The sequence below is a fragment of the Catharus ustulatus genome, chromosome 1 (genome assembly GCF_009819885.2).
Source record: "Catharus ustulatus isolate bCatUst1 chromosome 1, bCatUst1.pri.v2, whole genome shotgun sequence".
NCBI classification, from domain to species: domain Eukaryota; kingdom Metazoa; phylum Chordata; class Aves; order Passeriformes; family Turdidae; genus Catharus; species Catharus ustulatus.
Window position 1 is genome coordinate 92464942 of NC_046221.1, and position 16076 is coordinate 92481017.

A 16076-nucleotide genomic window follows, 5' to 3' on the forward strand; every position below is an offset into this window, starting at 1 on the left:
GGGTCAATTATAGCAGACTATTCTAGTCCTGAATCACCTGAAACATTAAAATGACTGACCAAAACAGACTCCTCTGCTGAGCCACTGGAAAAGAAGGTAGGAACGTCTAATGACATTAGAAGAAAGTCTCAGGATCCTCTGGAAACCAGGACAGTCTAAATGAATGAAAACCAGGAACATATTGGGAAATAGGATATCAGTCTCTACGCTGTGAATCCCATGGCTAATACTTCTCATGCTTCTCCCATGTAGCACACACTGACATTCTGGGTCCATCACTAGGAATGCTGGCCTACAAAGGCCAGGATTTTACACAGGGTCTAATGGCATATTACACATTCATCACAAAGACAAAGGCTTGACTTTCAGCAAACAAAAAATAAACACCCTTTTGGTAAAATTAAACAGTAGGCAAGGTCAACAAAGTACCCATAAGCCACCATGACAATTTACTAGGTATTCAAAGCTTAAGCTGGCAATTCTGACATTTAAACTGCCTTTACTGGCTTAATGTTTTACTACAGAGCAAACCTTTATACATTTTTCAATGTGTATACATTACAATTTTAGAATGCCAACCTTTGAAATTCTCTTTTGCCCTACTGAAATTACAGATTTTGTTACAAAGACTGCATATTTTCACGACTGGTAGGACAGAATCAAGAACAGCTTTGAGCTTCTTCAAACTAGAAAATATGGAGGGGTTTAATTTTTAATTATTTTTTAACCACCACTGACATATTTCAAGTCAATACTCCTGAAATGTTTACCAGTGGTAACACCTTACCTGTTAAAACCAGAATTGTAGACACTCTTCACATAGAAAATGAAGGGAATACAATAAGGAGACTTCAAAGACATGTTAGGATTTTAAAAATTACATACACTAAGTTTTTCTTGCATACTTTCAGTGCAAACTGAGGAATTTATTGAAAGGAGAAGTTTAATCACAAGTCTTTGTGCTGGTTTGGACTGAGGTAATTTCCTTCACTAGAACCATTGGAGGCCGTGTTTTGGACTTGTACTGGAAACAGCGCTGATAAATCAGGGATGTTTTTGTCACTGCTGATCAGTGCTTACACACAGTTGAGGCTTTTTCTACTCTTCACCCCACCCCACCAGTGAGAAGGCACAGCAGGGACAGATGATCTCAACTGCCTCAAAAAATATTCCCTACCATATGGAATCATATAAAGCTTAACATATAAAGCTGGGGCAAGAAAAAAGGAGGGGATGTGGAGTGCTGGCTTTTGTCTTCCCAAGCAATAGTTGCATGTGATGGAGACCTGCTTTCCTGGGGATGGCTGAACATCTGCTTGTACATGGGAAATGGTGAATGAACTCCTAGTTTTGTTTTACTTGTTTGTGCAGTTTTTGCTTGAACTCATTTTTCATTTTTATTCCTCCCATTCTCTCCTCCATCCCTTTTGGGTGGTGGGGAGTGAGTGAGTGGCTGCTGCACGGGATTTGGATGCCAGCTGGGGTTAAAGCACATCAGCTGTGACTATGCAAAAACCTCATTAAAAGCCTGCATCACTAAGACTGCACTTCCTTTAGTATTTCATTGCTACAATTTGACCCCTGCCTCCCACAACCCTTCTTAAGGGAAAATAGCATGGCATCCCTTTTCTAAATACAGTTTATTTTTTCTTATTGATAGCAGACACATTCTAACTCCCTGCACCCCTTTACACTGAAGTCACATAGGTTTGGATGGTACAGCAACATAGGAGCCTGTGGCCTTCCACTTGCACAAAGCTAGAAGGGTGTACAACTCTCTGCTTCCTGCACAGGTGCACATCGAATGCCAAGAATGAATTTTGTTTGGGATCCCAACTTGCATCTCTATAGTTTTGGTGTACAGGGATGACTGTAACAAATTGGGAACTGCAGAAGTATCTGCAACTAACAACTTGATCATAAAGTAACAGATTAAATTACCACAGTGAAACATTAAGTGACATACATTATTAAAAAAATCCCAGGAGTTGTTTGGTTGGGGTTATTTTTGGTTGATTTTTGTTGGTCTTTTTTTTTAAGTAGATGGGAGGACTCTGGATCTTGAGAGTTGTGCTATGAAGTTCTGTAAAACCATCAGCAGCAGTTAAAGAAAAATAAATCTGTTACAGACTACTAGGTAGAAAACAGAAACCAAACCACCCCTATTCCATTACACAGTATCTGCTTTCTCATCTTGAGTGCTGTGTGAACATCCAGTCTTGTCGCTTCAAAAAGGATATAGAAGGATTAGAAGGAACAAGTGAGAAGTGCAAAAGAATGAATACAACAAAGAACAGCTTCATTATAAAATGAAAGCAGCATTTCTCCTGGCTGGAAACGATGTAACCTAAATCAAGTGGCAGGTCTATAAAATCAAAAGCTGTATGGAGATGGTAAATAGAGATTGACTGTTGCCTTTTACTCCTTCTTCTTGTATTGGCAGAAATCAAGCAAATTTAGCAGCAAAAGGTTAAAACCCAGAAAAGGAACATATTCTCTACAGCAAGTACTCCTCCAGGGGAGCTGCCTGCCACCACCCCTGCCAGTGCTGCAAGTCTCTTCATCAGCTATTAAATACCAAGTCCTCGCCCCTACTTTGGGCAGTCCCTGACTGAAATTCAAGTCACTGCATTCCAGGAGAGTACAGCAAGGAAGTATCACTCCTGTTTCCCCTATTCTCTGCCCTAGATATGCATATCAACCACTGGCAGAAACAAATACTGTATACAGACAAAATTTGTCTGGCATAGTGCATGACTGCCCTTAAACTCTTCATACAATAGGTTTCTTTTGGTCCAAACTGGGACACCATAGAAATTATTTGGCAAAGAATCAAGTCACACTTTCAACACCCTGCTTGTACTTGAAGAACACAAATGCTAATAAAATACGTGTTTTGAAAACTCTAGCAATTCTTTTAATTCACACTTCTTGAAGTTCAGACTTGTGAGACATTAGGCTGTAAAACAGTGTAAACCACACAGGAGCACAGTGCTTTGGGGTGCTCAAATTAGCAAGACACCAAGAGAACCATAATCTAGACCTGCTGTCCATAAAAATACCAGCTAAATCAAGTTCTTTAGAATGTGTAGCCTGGAAGTACATCTGCCTCTAACAAAAGAAAATTCCTTTTTCAGTTCAGTGAAATGTCAAAAAGACACTTTGTGAACTCTTTTAATCCTTTGAGGGTTTAGGAAAGTGATGAAAAGACAGTGATGTGAAAGTTCAACACACACTTTTTTCCATCGATAAGGCCCTTCCCTGTACCTTTAGATGAAGGCTTTCATTCCCTTGGGCAGCCTACCATCTCAAGAATTACACTGCATTTTTATCACTGCATTTATGACAGCACTTCTTCTCTCTGCTTTCCCAGTGCAGCAGTGAAGCAGAGGAGCTCAGAAACTCTGATGAAGCAACTGCTCTTAGCATACCAGAGCCTTGACCCAGAGCTCTGGGAAGAGGACTCTGCCATCCAGTCTTGGGATGTGTGCTTGGTTCCCCTCTCTGCTGCTGGAGAGATGGTGGTGGCCTCAACCATGGGAGGAATGCTCTGCCTGAGTGCTGCTTCCTCAGTGGAAGCAGCTATGAAGCAAAGTGAGCAAGGACAAACAGCAGGTGGATGCATCTCCACTGAGACCTTGAAGTGCCACCAGTCTGAGCCCCATGATGCAAAAATAGAAGACACAGCTAAACATTGCACTCAAAGGATAAGTGGATGGAGACTCCCAAGATGGAGAAAGACAAATCCAGGAAATTAGCAAGGAAAGCCTGCAGATGTGCCCTTCCAGAACAATGATACTGTCTGGGATGCTACTGAAATACTGATGGAAGCACCTGAGCTAAATTTCCTGAGCATGCGAGGATTTTCTTGATTTTCTCAGATAATCTAGGAGTACAAGTCGGAACAAAGCAAAAGCAGCAACAAGAACAGCACCTTAAAGATAGAAAAAAAAGAAAAAAAAATAGGCTGAGAAAAATGAAGATTCAGTGCTCAGCACAGCAAAGGCTAAGATACTCAGTGCCTTTTTCACCTCCTTTGTTATTGGAGCCTAGTGGCAGAGTCTGCAAGAGTGAAACTTCAGGACACACAGATTGGGTCAGGGATCTCTGAAACCACTTGGACATATGCAACTCCAAGGCACCAGAAAGGCGGCATCTGAGGGTGTTGAAGGAACAGGCTGATCTTACTGCAGGGCCATTCTCTGTCATCTGTGAAAGGTCTGAAATGGTGATCCAGAGTTTCCCAATCCTCAAGATTAAGAAAAAAGCTATCCTCTTTTTATCCTCCAGAATCTGGAGAACCATATGCTAAATTAGTCTCACTTCAATCCTTGCAGAGATTATGTAAGAAATCTTACATACAAACACACAAAACCCCAAACCAAACCAAAAAACAAACAAAATAAAGAAAACTCAACCAGATCACCACAACACAAAAAAGGGAACAGTACAGAGACACCAAAGCCATACCATAGTCGAATAATTTGGCAGTTCACTTCAAGGAGAGCATTGGTTTGGTGAACAAGGGAAGAGTAGTGAATGGTATTTGCATTAACTTCAACAGGGACTGTGACAGTCTTCCAGAGCACTTTTTCAGAACTTAATGAGATTTAATCTAAAGAAGTAGGCTACCAGGGGGCTGGATTCTAGCTGGACCACCAGGCTTTGTAGGTTCTGACCAGTCATACAAAGTCCAGCTGACAATCACTGGTGGCAGTTGTCTGAGGACAAAACTGGAGCTGATACTTGTTAGTATCTTTACTGAGAAGCTGAAGGATAAGACTGAAAGCATGCTCAGCAAGGTTGTTGGTGACACCCAGGGGGGCTGGAGCCTGCAGACAATACCCTGGAACAACATACAGGAATGGATCTGGGTAGCCAGTTCAAGGGAGACCCAAAAGCTAGAAAAACAGGCAGGTTAAAACCTCAAAAATTCAGTAAGCAAAAAGTACAAATTCCTGTTCTTAAAGGCCAGGTTGGATGAGGCCCTGAGCAACTTGATCAAGCTGGTGGCATCCCTGCCTGTAGCAGGGGCTCAGAACTAGAATATGACCTTTGAAATTCATTCCAACCCAAGCAATTTTATGATTCTACTCTTATTGTCTGTATAGGCTGGGTACCACCATGCTAGGAAGCTGCCCTGCTGGAAGAAACCTTTGGAGCCTGAGAACAAATTCAAAATGAATCAGTAATGTGTTCTTATCAGAAAGAAAGTCAACTGCATCTATAAACCAGCCTAGCAACTACAGAAATAAACCTCCAAATGCAGAGGCCTAATAATTGCATTTACCTACAGAGAAATGCAATAGAATTGAAGATTTTTGCAAAACCAAGTATTTTTCATCCCTTCAAAATACTGGATTCTAGATTTCAAAACCCTCATACTGTGGAAGAAATAGGAATATTGAAAACACCTTGGAAATGGTAGGAACAAAGGCTGTACTTTATCAACAATAAAGTGAAAAGAGGAAAAATGGGTACATTCAAGTCTTGTTACTTCTGAAGGTCAAGTGAATTTTTCTTCCCTGTGACAAAATCAGTGATACATTTGACACCATAGGAAAAGGTCATCTTTAAAATTACTGCTCATATAAAGAGCATTGTTTCACTTAACAACCTCTTTTACAAACACAGTTGGCATGGAAAAGAAAACTTGCTCTTTTTCAATACAGGATACAAATACTCAGTCATTTTCATCTTTGGATCAACTTTATCTCTGTTTATACCAGTGATCAGTCTTCAATATGACTTTGTAGCAGACTTGACAAAGGACTTCATTGCCATTATTCAGTTAAATCAGGATTCTACACTGGGTGCAGCACGTAACCAGACAAAGCTGATGTAAAGTTTGTTTTCCAGAATTTCAGTTATGAATAAACAGAAGCTGGCACAAAATAAGGGCTCGTCAAAATCCTGACATAACATTTGTTATGTTTAAACTATTAATATAAATTTAAACCAAATGGAAAATTGTTAATTGAACAGCATCTAAGGAAAGATTGATGGCTTACAAAAACTGAATTTTCAGCTTCTTAGTCTACTTAGAAACGAGGGAGAAAAACTGGTGTATTGTAAGGTAACATAAAAGGCATGTGTACAGATTTTTGAGTAAACTTCTAAAAAACGGAGCCAATGCAAATTGTTGTCAGCATTGTCTACAAGACTGTATATCTGAACAATTAATGAGTCCAATCCCATTGGTTACATCTATATTTGAAATTAGAAGTGATGTCAACACTACAGTCAGGTTTCAGAACTACTTTTTCTACTGGGCTAATGTGTTTTGTTTTATTTTTCTTTTTTACTTGCCCATGCTCTAAATTGGTTCTAGTACTTGTTTGCAGAGAGCTCATTATCATCAGAACATCAGTAAACAGGTCAGTTTGAGGATAAACAAAGCACTACCTTTCAATGCCATGAAAAGCAAGTGATAAAAAGCCATTTAAATTAGGTCAGCCATCATCTGTGGAAAACAGGTTATTCTTCATCTTTTTCCAAGTACACAAAGTAAATTTCAACAGGCAAAAATAATACTAAAGAGTTTGAGGATGCCAGTACTCTTCTTCGCAGAAGTTAATATAAGAGAAGAATACTTCATGGAGTTATGCTCATTTAATGGATTTTGAAAGGTTTTAGTATTCATCTGCTCAGTACAATTCAGCAGGTAAGTTCTGAGGAGGTGATGAGAGAAAGCAGATCATACTAGTCTGAACAGTATGAAAACAATTCATTAAAAGCAAGCCTGAACTTCAGAAAAATCTGAGAAATGTAGGTCAGTAAAATAAATTTCTATTCTTCTCACTCTGTGTAGGAAGACTACACTTTTAACGCAAAAGCAACTTTCAAATTCCTAACTCAGTTTTTTAATTGACCATTTGAAGAAAGACTTCAATTATGTTTCTTAAGACATAAAATAATTTTATTTATTTATTATTAAATAAATTATTATTTATTTAAATTATTATTTATTTATTTTTAAATTATTTTAAAATTATTTCATAAAGCACTAAAATTATGTTTCTTGGAATAAAGGGTGAATAACAAGAAGTAGCTGGCTACAGTTGAAAACAAAGGATGAACTTCATACACAGAGGCAGAACTCTATTGCTTCATACCTCCTTTCCTACAAATTAATAGAATGCATCATTATGCTTACAAAAGTAAAAGCTCTTGTGAGATTAAAATCTTTCATCACATAGCAAAACAATACCAAAAATGGAACAACAGTTTTGCACTCCAACCACAATTCTGTCAAACTGTTTACAGCTGTGTTTACAGCTATTTGACTGTGTACCTGAACCTCTGATTCTCTCTATTTGCAATCACAGAATCATAGAATACGTCAGGTTGGAAGGTACCTTCTCACCCAAGTAGTCTTTACTTAACTTTTATGATTAGTTCTAAATATTTCTGCATAGTAAGGAAATAGCATTTCTGAATTGAAAAAAAAAATGGTTTTAAAAAGTTTAGCTTTTAAAACAAATTATTTAGTTAATGCAAAAAAGTTAATTGAATATACAATGCTATTTTGGTACCTATAGTTTTCAGAAACAACTATAGTCACTGAACTTCTGAAAATAATTTATAATTTCGCAAATCAGTGCTTAATGATTTCTCAAATGAGTTTGTAAATATACCAAATTCCCTCAATACAGCATTTTTGAGACTGGAACAAAAGATTATTCACACAATTGCTCAAATGAAAGCCTTTGAAATCACTTAATTTACACTTTTTCTAAGCCATAGTCAAACCTCTTTAGTTTGACTTTAAGAAAACCCTGTCTTGCTTGCAGGAAACAACTGCAGTGGCCAAGGTTTCAAAAGACCAGATGAACAATATTTTAATCAAATAATAGAAGTTCAAACCAATCCAACGCACAGATTTTGGATTACATTCTTTTTTCACAGCAATTTTTGCTATGCAAGAAAAGGTATCAATTGATCCAGGAGGGAAATGAAATATTCCCTATCAGAATATCACTATAAATATTGAAAGAGCTCAAGAGGATAGCTAAAATTTGGAAATTAAGAACACAATAAAAGTACAAAGCCTACTGCTGTCATATAATCAGCTGAGATTCACTAGATGTCTATTCCATGACTTTGAAGTAGATTTCAAATGTCTGAGGCAACAACTTCATTTCTCTGTTGTTCTACAGGTTGAATAAAAATTATCTAAAAGCAGACATCTCATTCAAGGATTCTTCCCACATTCCCATTCCCTCAACTACTCTAAAATTTAAAATATACTTCCATTATGTCCAGTGAGAAATCAGACCATATTACTTAATATTGCCAATCCGATAACAAAAAAACAACTAGAAATCTTTTTACAGAACTGCTTCAAATATTTGGATTACACCATTAGCCCAGGTTAACTGCAACTTTCATAAGAAAATGAATGCACAGATACATAACACCCTGAAGCAAAGAGAAGCAGGTGTCTGCATGGGCATTAAGTTACTGGCTGTTACAGTCCTGGCAAGTAAGTTCAAATCACTACCATTCAAATCTTTTACCTCTTAGACTGAACAGCAGAATTGCCTCTTGTGACAGGTGCAGAATAGACAATCCTTTTTGGAAAGCAGACTTATAAACCAAAAGACAGTTATTTCTTTTCCTGAAACAACTGCAGTCTTAAATTGGGTTACTGACACCTCAGATGCTGACACAGAGCAAACATTCCTCTTCCAAGCCATAGCTACTAAGCATGCACACTCTGGGAGGGCTAGGAGGGTGCTTGACTAAGAGAAACAGTCAGCTTGAGAATACAGGCAGTATTTTCATCACTGAGTATCAGAGGCAGAATGAAGACAATGAGCAATTCATGAGTGAAAAGCTTTTGTTGTTAACAGCAGCAAGAGGTGATTTAAACACTGAGCTCATAAACCCTTGACATGCAATAATTAATGGCTGAAGATGCATCAGTAAGACCTATTTGAGCCTTCTGCTACCCTTCACAGCAGCCTAGAAGCCTGAAGTGGACTAGAACCACTGGAATAGTTTTTCTTTTTGGAAGATTCACAGATGGTGACCCAGCACTTAGCTTTTTCAGCACAGCAACACTCTTGCCGATCAGCATCCCAGAGCTATAAACTGACTCCAGTCTTTAATAACTCCCTGAAGAGCTGTGTTAGCTGGTCTTTCAACCCCAACACTACAGGACTTTTAGAGAAAAATTGAGGTCACATCAACACAGGCGTTCTAGGTGAGGACCTCCATTTCCTCAAGAAAAACAATTTGTCATGCGAGGTACAGACTGTGCAAGTTTACCATTACTCAGAAGTAACAGCTTAAAACGAAGTAATTTGAAGCTCCCTATTGGATCTAAACAGTCTTTTAGGAAATTAAAAGATGAACTATCCAAAATCTATAATGCAGTGGAGTAGTGTCACAGTAGCAGAGATCAGGCTATTAGTACACTATTAGCTGTCTGCAAGGGAAAGCTGTAAACACCTCCACATGTCCTCCACGTTTTAGGTACTCAGTCTTATGACAGGATGCAACACAGCATGAAGGCTTCTAGCCAAAAGCAGCATCACGTGGCCTTACAAGGCATAGGTTGCCTAAGAAACAAAGCATGCAAGCAGGCAAGAATTTCTAATAATCAAGAATTCATACATTTCCAAAATTTATTTTAAATAACTTGGCAAGTGATGTAAGTAGTAAGATGAGCTGTAAGTAGAATAGGTTACCTGACAGGACTTCTTCTAAAGTTAAAATTCAATCTGAAAAAAATGTCATAGTGTGAGAAAGTGTCTTTAAGAAATAATATGCACTAGATTAGATTATGTGGAAGTAAAACTACAGTAAGCTGTTTCATATTCTCAATACTCATATTTTCCATCTTCCCTTACAATGTTTCTGCATGGTTCAGAAAATCAAATTGACTTCCAAAATGTTTTAAAAGTTCTACATTGAATGTCTAAGAGCAAACTCTGAATTTACCAGGTGAGACTGAACTAAAATGGATAGTATCCTTATCAATAGGTCACTCTTCAAACGAATGTGTCAAATAACAGAATTTTCTGCAGATTATACTCTCTTCAGTCTGCACATGTCAACACTCAAAAATGTCAGGTAGAATTTCCTTTTGAAGTATTTCGAGGAAATAAGCAAAAGGGTTTCAAATTTACTTCCTATTCTGCTATTAATTTAGAAGAGAAGAAAACTAGAAACTCAGGCGTCAGTATGAAAGAATTACAGTAATTTCACGACTATAAGGCGGACCCTTTTGACTAAAATTTTGATCGAAACCAGGAAGTGCGTCTATAATCCGGTGCGCCTTATATATGGACAAAGTTCAGAAATTTGCCAACCCGGAAGTGCGAGCTGCGAGCCAAGCCGTGCCAGCTGCGAGAGCTGCGTCAGCCGGCGCCGGGGACGAGCAGGAGTGCCAGGGCCTACACACAGGGAGGGTGCCTGGGGCTGTGTTTAAAGGCTATGCCAATCTGTGAAAAATGTTTGCAAATTGAGCACCTGCCAGTAAACCCCACAATAGTGAGACTCCATTACTAATTTGTTACTTTGTTGCACACGGATCCCCACTGCAAAAAAAAAGGTGAGCCTTATACACCGGTGCGTCTTATATATGGACAAAGTTCGGCAACTTGCCAACCTGGACGCGCGCCTTATAATCCGGTGTGCCTTATAGTAGTGAAATTACTGTACAAAGTTCAAGGAGAAATCTTTCACTACTTGAAGGTCAGGTGAGTTCACCATCACTAGTTAAAAAACTGGCTACATATTTTTCACAGACAAAAACCTATGCAGGCTTTGAACAACCAAGTGACTAAATCTCATATAAGACATCCTTGACACCTTCCTTGTAGGTTGTAAGAAATTATTTTTTTCAAGTAAAGTCTCAAATGTTCAAAAATATGAAATCTCCATAAAGATTCTGATTATTTTTTATGTATGTATCAAAGTCACAAGCTAGAGTGGAATAAAATTGTTCATTAATTCTTCAAACACTTTTAAAGATGGCAGAAAATTGCACAGGCAAATAGCCATCATTAAAGATGAATCACTAATGGGCAATAATTTGATTTAAAGAAAAGCAGAGTCAGCTAACTAGAGGAAAAAAGTATTATATAAGAGACTTCTGGAAACATTGGGTAAATTGCAGTCAATAGATTCAATCAGCCTTATGTAAGTGCAAGAAACATCTAATTCTGAAAACTTTCTAGTGTAGGTTAAAAATCCAGCAGGGAAAATTGAAGAAATACCAAATGACTTTGAGGAACATTCTTTCTCTGCCTTCAGTATATGTAGAAAATATTCAAAATAGTGTTTTAGAAGAAAAGCTTTGAAAAAAAGCACAGGTAAAGAAAAATTCATCATACATGCTGGGGCTATAAGGTATTTATCACAGAGAAGCTGGTTGAATTCTGCCTAGAGTAACAGCAGAACTTGACAAAAAAAATCAAATACAGGCAGATATCAAGTTAAAAACTGCTGCAAGGATAACACATGTGACTACTGTGAAGACCTGAAGAATTGGGATATATAATTTGAAAACATACTGGTGACAACCACCTAACACACGGTGTGTTCTACTACAGCAGGTAAATGAAGAATGGCAAAGAATTCAAACAAGTTAACAAGTCTTACTCCCCATTCCTTTAAAAGTGGCACTGCAGATAGTTTAAAATAAAAATCAAAAAGTACCACACCTCATCATGTCTAGGGAAACACCCAAATTCTAATCAAAATAAGTCAGCAGTTTTGCAGGGCTAAACAGTTTTGGCAATACAGAGAAAACATCAGATCTCCAACCACAAAAGTCTAGCAACAACAAAAAAACCCCAAAACCCAAAAACAAAACAAAAAAATCAGAACATATGCGTATTTCTCTTTCTCTAGAAAGAAAAGATCAGATAGAGATTAAAAAAAAGAAAAGCTAGCATTGTCATATTTTGGGATACATGAAATCTTTGCAATGTTTCTCCCAAAAACTTGTGCTCCTTTGATTTATATCTGTAGGCAAATAAAACGTCTACCCAGAGAGGAAAAAAGGCTGCGTTTATAGAGAAAGGCCATACAGTTCTTAAGCATACATTCCCGGATGAGCCTGTTCTCACATCACAAAGCTGTGTGCTCAGCAGGTAACTTCTGCTGCTAACAACTGTTTTGTACTTAATTAACGCACACAGTATTGCACTAAAGAGAAAATTCTTCACATCCATCCTTCCCTTTCCCCCTTAGACTTGTTTTAGATGCAGTTTTTCTTAATTCTGTCTTTTCAGAGATCACTGGCAACACAAATTTGAGAAATACCACACTAATAAGTCCTTTATTTCAGTTGTTAATCCATGCAAATGTACACACAGTATAAAAAGAACAACCATGAGATATTTTTCAACCACGAGATTCAAATTTTTCCATGTAAAGTTCATTTCTGAAGTAGGCAATATCCATATTTTGGGTTCTACACTAATGAGGTGAACAAGAAGAAAAGAACTCTTAGATAAAAGGCTAAAAAGACAGAATAATAAATGCAGTGTTCTGGAAGTCCTTTAGAATTTGATAACATTTTCAAGACTGGACAAGGCAAGAAGAAACCGATAGGGAGAAGTTGCTAGAACAGTTTGCAAGCAGATATAACAATGGCTCTTCTTCAGGACTAGAGTCCTGGATCTTTGCCCATGTGGCACCTTGGTATTCAGCACTGGTACTGATATCTCCACAGGAACCAAGTCTAAACTCTAGAATTCAGTCTTCAGGTGAGCTATAGAGGTTTGTATGCTGGCCTGTGATGCCTGACATCACAAGAGAATTCACAGAGATGTCAGTACTGCCCATTTTGAACAAAGGCTTGTTAAGGGTTGGTTTCACACTGATATATTCTCCCTTTCCTTTTCAGGGCCTTTTCCCCTTTGCTATTCAAGCAAACAAACTATCCCTTAATCTGACAGGAAGGCGAGTTATGACCAATTCAGGTCCCTGCAAGCAGATGCCCCTCCCTACCCCATTGCTCCTACCTCTGCATCTCCTAGTTTGCTACCATACCAATCAAATATAAGATAACAGTAATTTCATGATTATAAGCCGCATGATTTTGACTAAAATTTTGGTCCGAACCCAAAGTGCAGCTTATAATCAGGTGAGGCTTATATACAGACAAAGAACGAAAAGTTGCTGTTTTATTTTGGAGGACAGGTGTCTGCTGAGAAAGGCAGGAGCTTCTCTTTGAAATGGAGAATGTAAACCCCCTCCCTCCAAATTATTAGAATTTTGAAATCAAGAGGCTTTCATGCAAAAATACGGGAATTAGGAATAACAGTTCTTTAGTAGGGAAATTAAAATAGAAATACAGTACTACAAAGAAACAAACTCCAAACCCTGACAAAGTCAGAGTACAACCTGGCACCCCATCAGGCAGGGCGTTGGTAGCAGTCCCATTAAATGGTGGCTGCATCCTCCTGCAGTGACAGATGTGATTCAGTTGGAGCAGTGCTCCTGTAGAAGGTGCAGTTTCCCTCTGGAGGTCCAGTGGTGATGTGGAGAAATCCGGTTTTCTTCTGGAGTCCAGTGGAGAAAGGGGCTCCCTTAGTATCCCAAAACTTCTGTTTTTATCTTGGTAAGAAATGTTGGGCTCTTTCCCCTGGCTGGAGCAACTTTCAATGGGATGCAGTAATTTTATCAGTCCCACAGTGGGACTCAATGGGCCATTAGCAGAAAATGACTCGCTGGAGGAAGGATGGGTTGTGAAAAGATAAAGAACAATGCCCTGCCTGGTTTCAATGGATGGCCCATTAGCAGATTATCTGCTGTGGAGATAAGGATCACTACCCCCACCCTGAACAGATGGTGATAGAATAGATACCTTTTATCACACTCTGTATTGTAACGTGCGGCTTATAATCAGGTGCGGCTTATGTGTGGACAAAGAATGAAAAGTTGCTGACACCCGGAAGTGAGGCTTATACTCAGTGCGGCTTATAATCATGAAATTACTGTAATGTAGAGACAGGACAGAAAACTCTCTGCTACCGCTGGACTCAAGACTGTAGAAGAAGAGGAGGAGAAAGCGGCAGAAGAACTCACCTAAGAAATATAAAGCAGTCTATATGATTCAAAAAGCCTGGGGCACACAGTATCTGCCCATCCATTAAACATGTTTCTGTAATTGTAAAAGTAGAAAAATAAGGTCCAAACCACAGAGATCTTAATTGATCATGTACGTAACTTCTTCCCATACTTCATTGAAAAATATAAAAATTTACTTTCAAGTTCATATTTGGTCAAAAGCAGCACTAGGGAAAGGATAAATTGAGTTCTACAGAAACAAAACTCTTACTATGTTAACAGCCTCAAGTTTCTGCACTTTTTTTAAAAAAAAAGAATGAACTGACCACGCTTTGAGTAGATTTATGGGAAAAATGCTAGAAAAACAAAAATCAATAAAACTTTAGATAATTTTCACTTAGACCATGGAAATTATTTAAACAAGGTCATTTTGAAAAGAAAATGTGACATTCTGTAATAAATGCTTTTCAAATGTTGTTGAATTTTATTTCTTAAACATTTCTTAGAAATAAAAATGGCAGATTCACTCAGACATTAATTTCAAGACTATACTCTTAAAGCTACTGATTCCAAAACATGCTTTTCATCTGACCTAACTTGTAAATTTTCATCCTAGTTTGAGAAATTTAAATAAAATAGTCATATCAAGATATAGAAAATGTATCAGTAATGTAAAAAAAAAAAACCAGATACAATTTAGATTTTTTGATTTGTTGTGCTGTACAGCAGTCCAGGGAAATCTGAAGAGTGGGATATGCAATCTGAGGCAGAAAGATTATTTTGTGGAAGAGTTCACTTGTTTCCCCAGTCACATTTAAGTGTGATGAATAACAATTTTCTGCATAGTTGCATAGGGAAAACAATCAGCAGAACATTCACTATGGCATGTATGCATCAGACTTCAGTGAATTGCTTAAATTTCTTCAATACTTTGGTACTTTTTACTCTGCTTTCTGCCCGCCCCACCTCCCCCCCACCCCAAAACTGTCAGGCACTTCATGAAAAAACAGCTAGTGCATTTAATTTGACATCAAATGATTTTTGAAGATATAAAACTTGAGCCTTTTTATAAATCAAGATTAATTCCTGACTAGAAGCCAAGAGACAAACAGGTCACCATAAAAAACGTCAATCTGTCAGAAATCATTAAAGAAAGGAATATGATGGAACTGTTTTGGAAATTCTACTATATATTAATTGAAAATCACAGAATTTGAGAAATAAAATCACTGTTAGCATTTAAATTAAATCAGAGATCAGATATTTTTAATACACCTTCTAAAATTCTGTGCTCCAAGACATTTAAAACTACTCTTCAATACCTTTTCTGAAAGATTTTCATCTTCTCTGAAAGCTCTAGAATCTTTACAAGAGAGAGTAGACATGCCTTAGAAGCCAGACCATGGTTCAAGATTTATCAGCACACTATTACCGTGTAAGTAGCTGCTACTCCAACATGCCAGCCTTCTGCTCTGCCAGCAAATATCTACACAGCAATGAAGAAACTTAATGTCAGAGAACTGACATAACTGAAAAACAATCAAGAACAATTGTGTTCTGCCACATCAGTCTCTCAGTGCAGACACAGACCAATCAGGTATTCTCCCCAAAAGAAGTTATTTCTACTCAAGTCTGTGATCTCATTAAAGTCAACATTAGTCAGCAACCACAGAAGAAGTGATTGGGCTACCATGAAAAAAATCAGACAAGATACCACTTGAGTGACCAAAAGAGTAAAAAATTTGCTCTACTTTTTTTTTTACCCTAGATTTTTTTTCTTAGCAGCCTCTATTGCTGCAGAATATTAGGAGCAATTTTGGATATACTTTTTCCTCTCCCCTATACTGATACTTCTTCCAATTATGCCTTTGAAGGACTGAATTTAAGATACACATTAGATCTTTTGAAGTTGACTGGAAAAGGTCCCACTCAAACATCAAAAACACTTTTCCCATTTTACCATGCTGAACCTGAACTTCAGAATTGGACCCAAAGAATCCTTCAGAACTCAGTCTGTGAAAACCAATCTGTGAAAACTGCTAATA

The 16076-nt window shown here is 37.8% G+C and overlaps 1 protein-coding gene across 4 annotated transcripts in view; it reads right to left on the reverse strand.

Moving 5' to 3' along the window:
* Positions 1 to 16076, reverse strand: part of GALNT1 (polypeptide N-acetylgalactosaminyltransferase 1) — an 86345-nt gene that overhangs the window by 43396 nt on the left and 26873 nt on the right. The window lies entirely within an intron of this gene.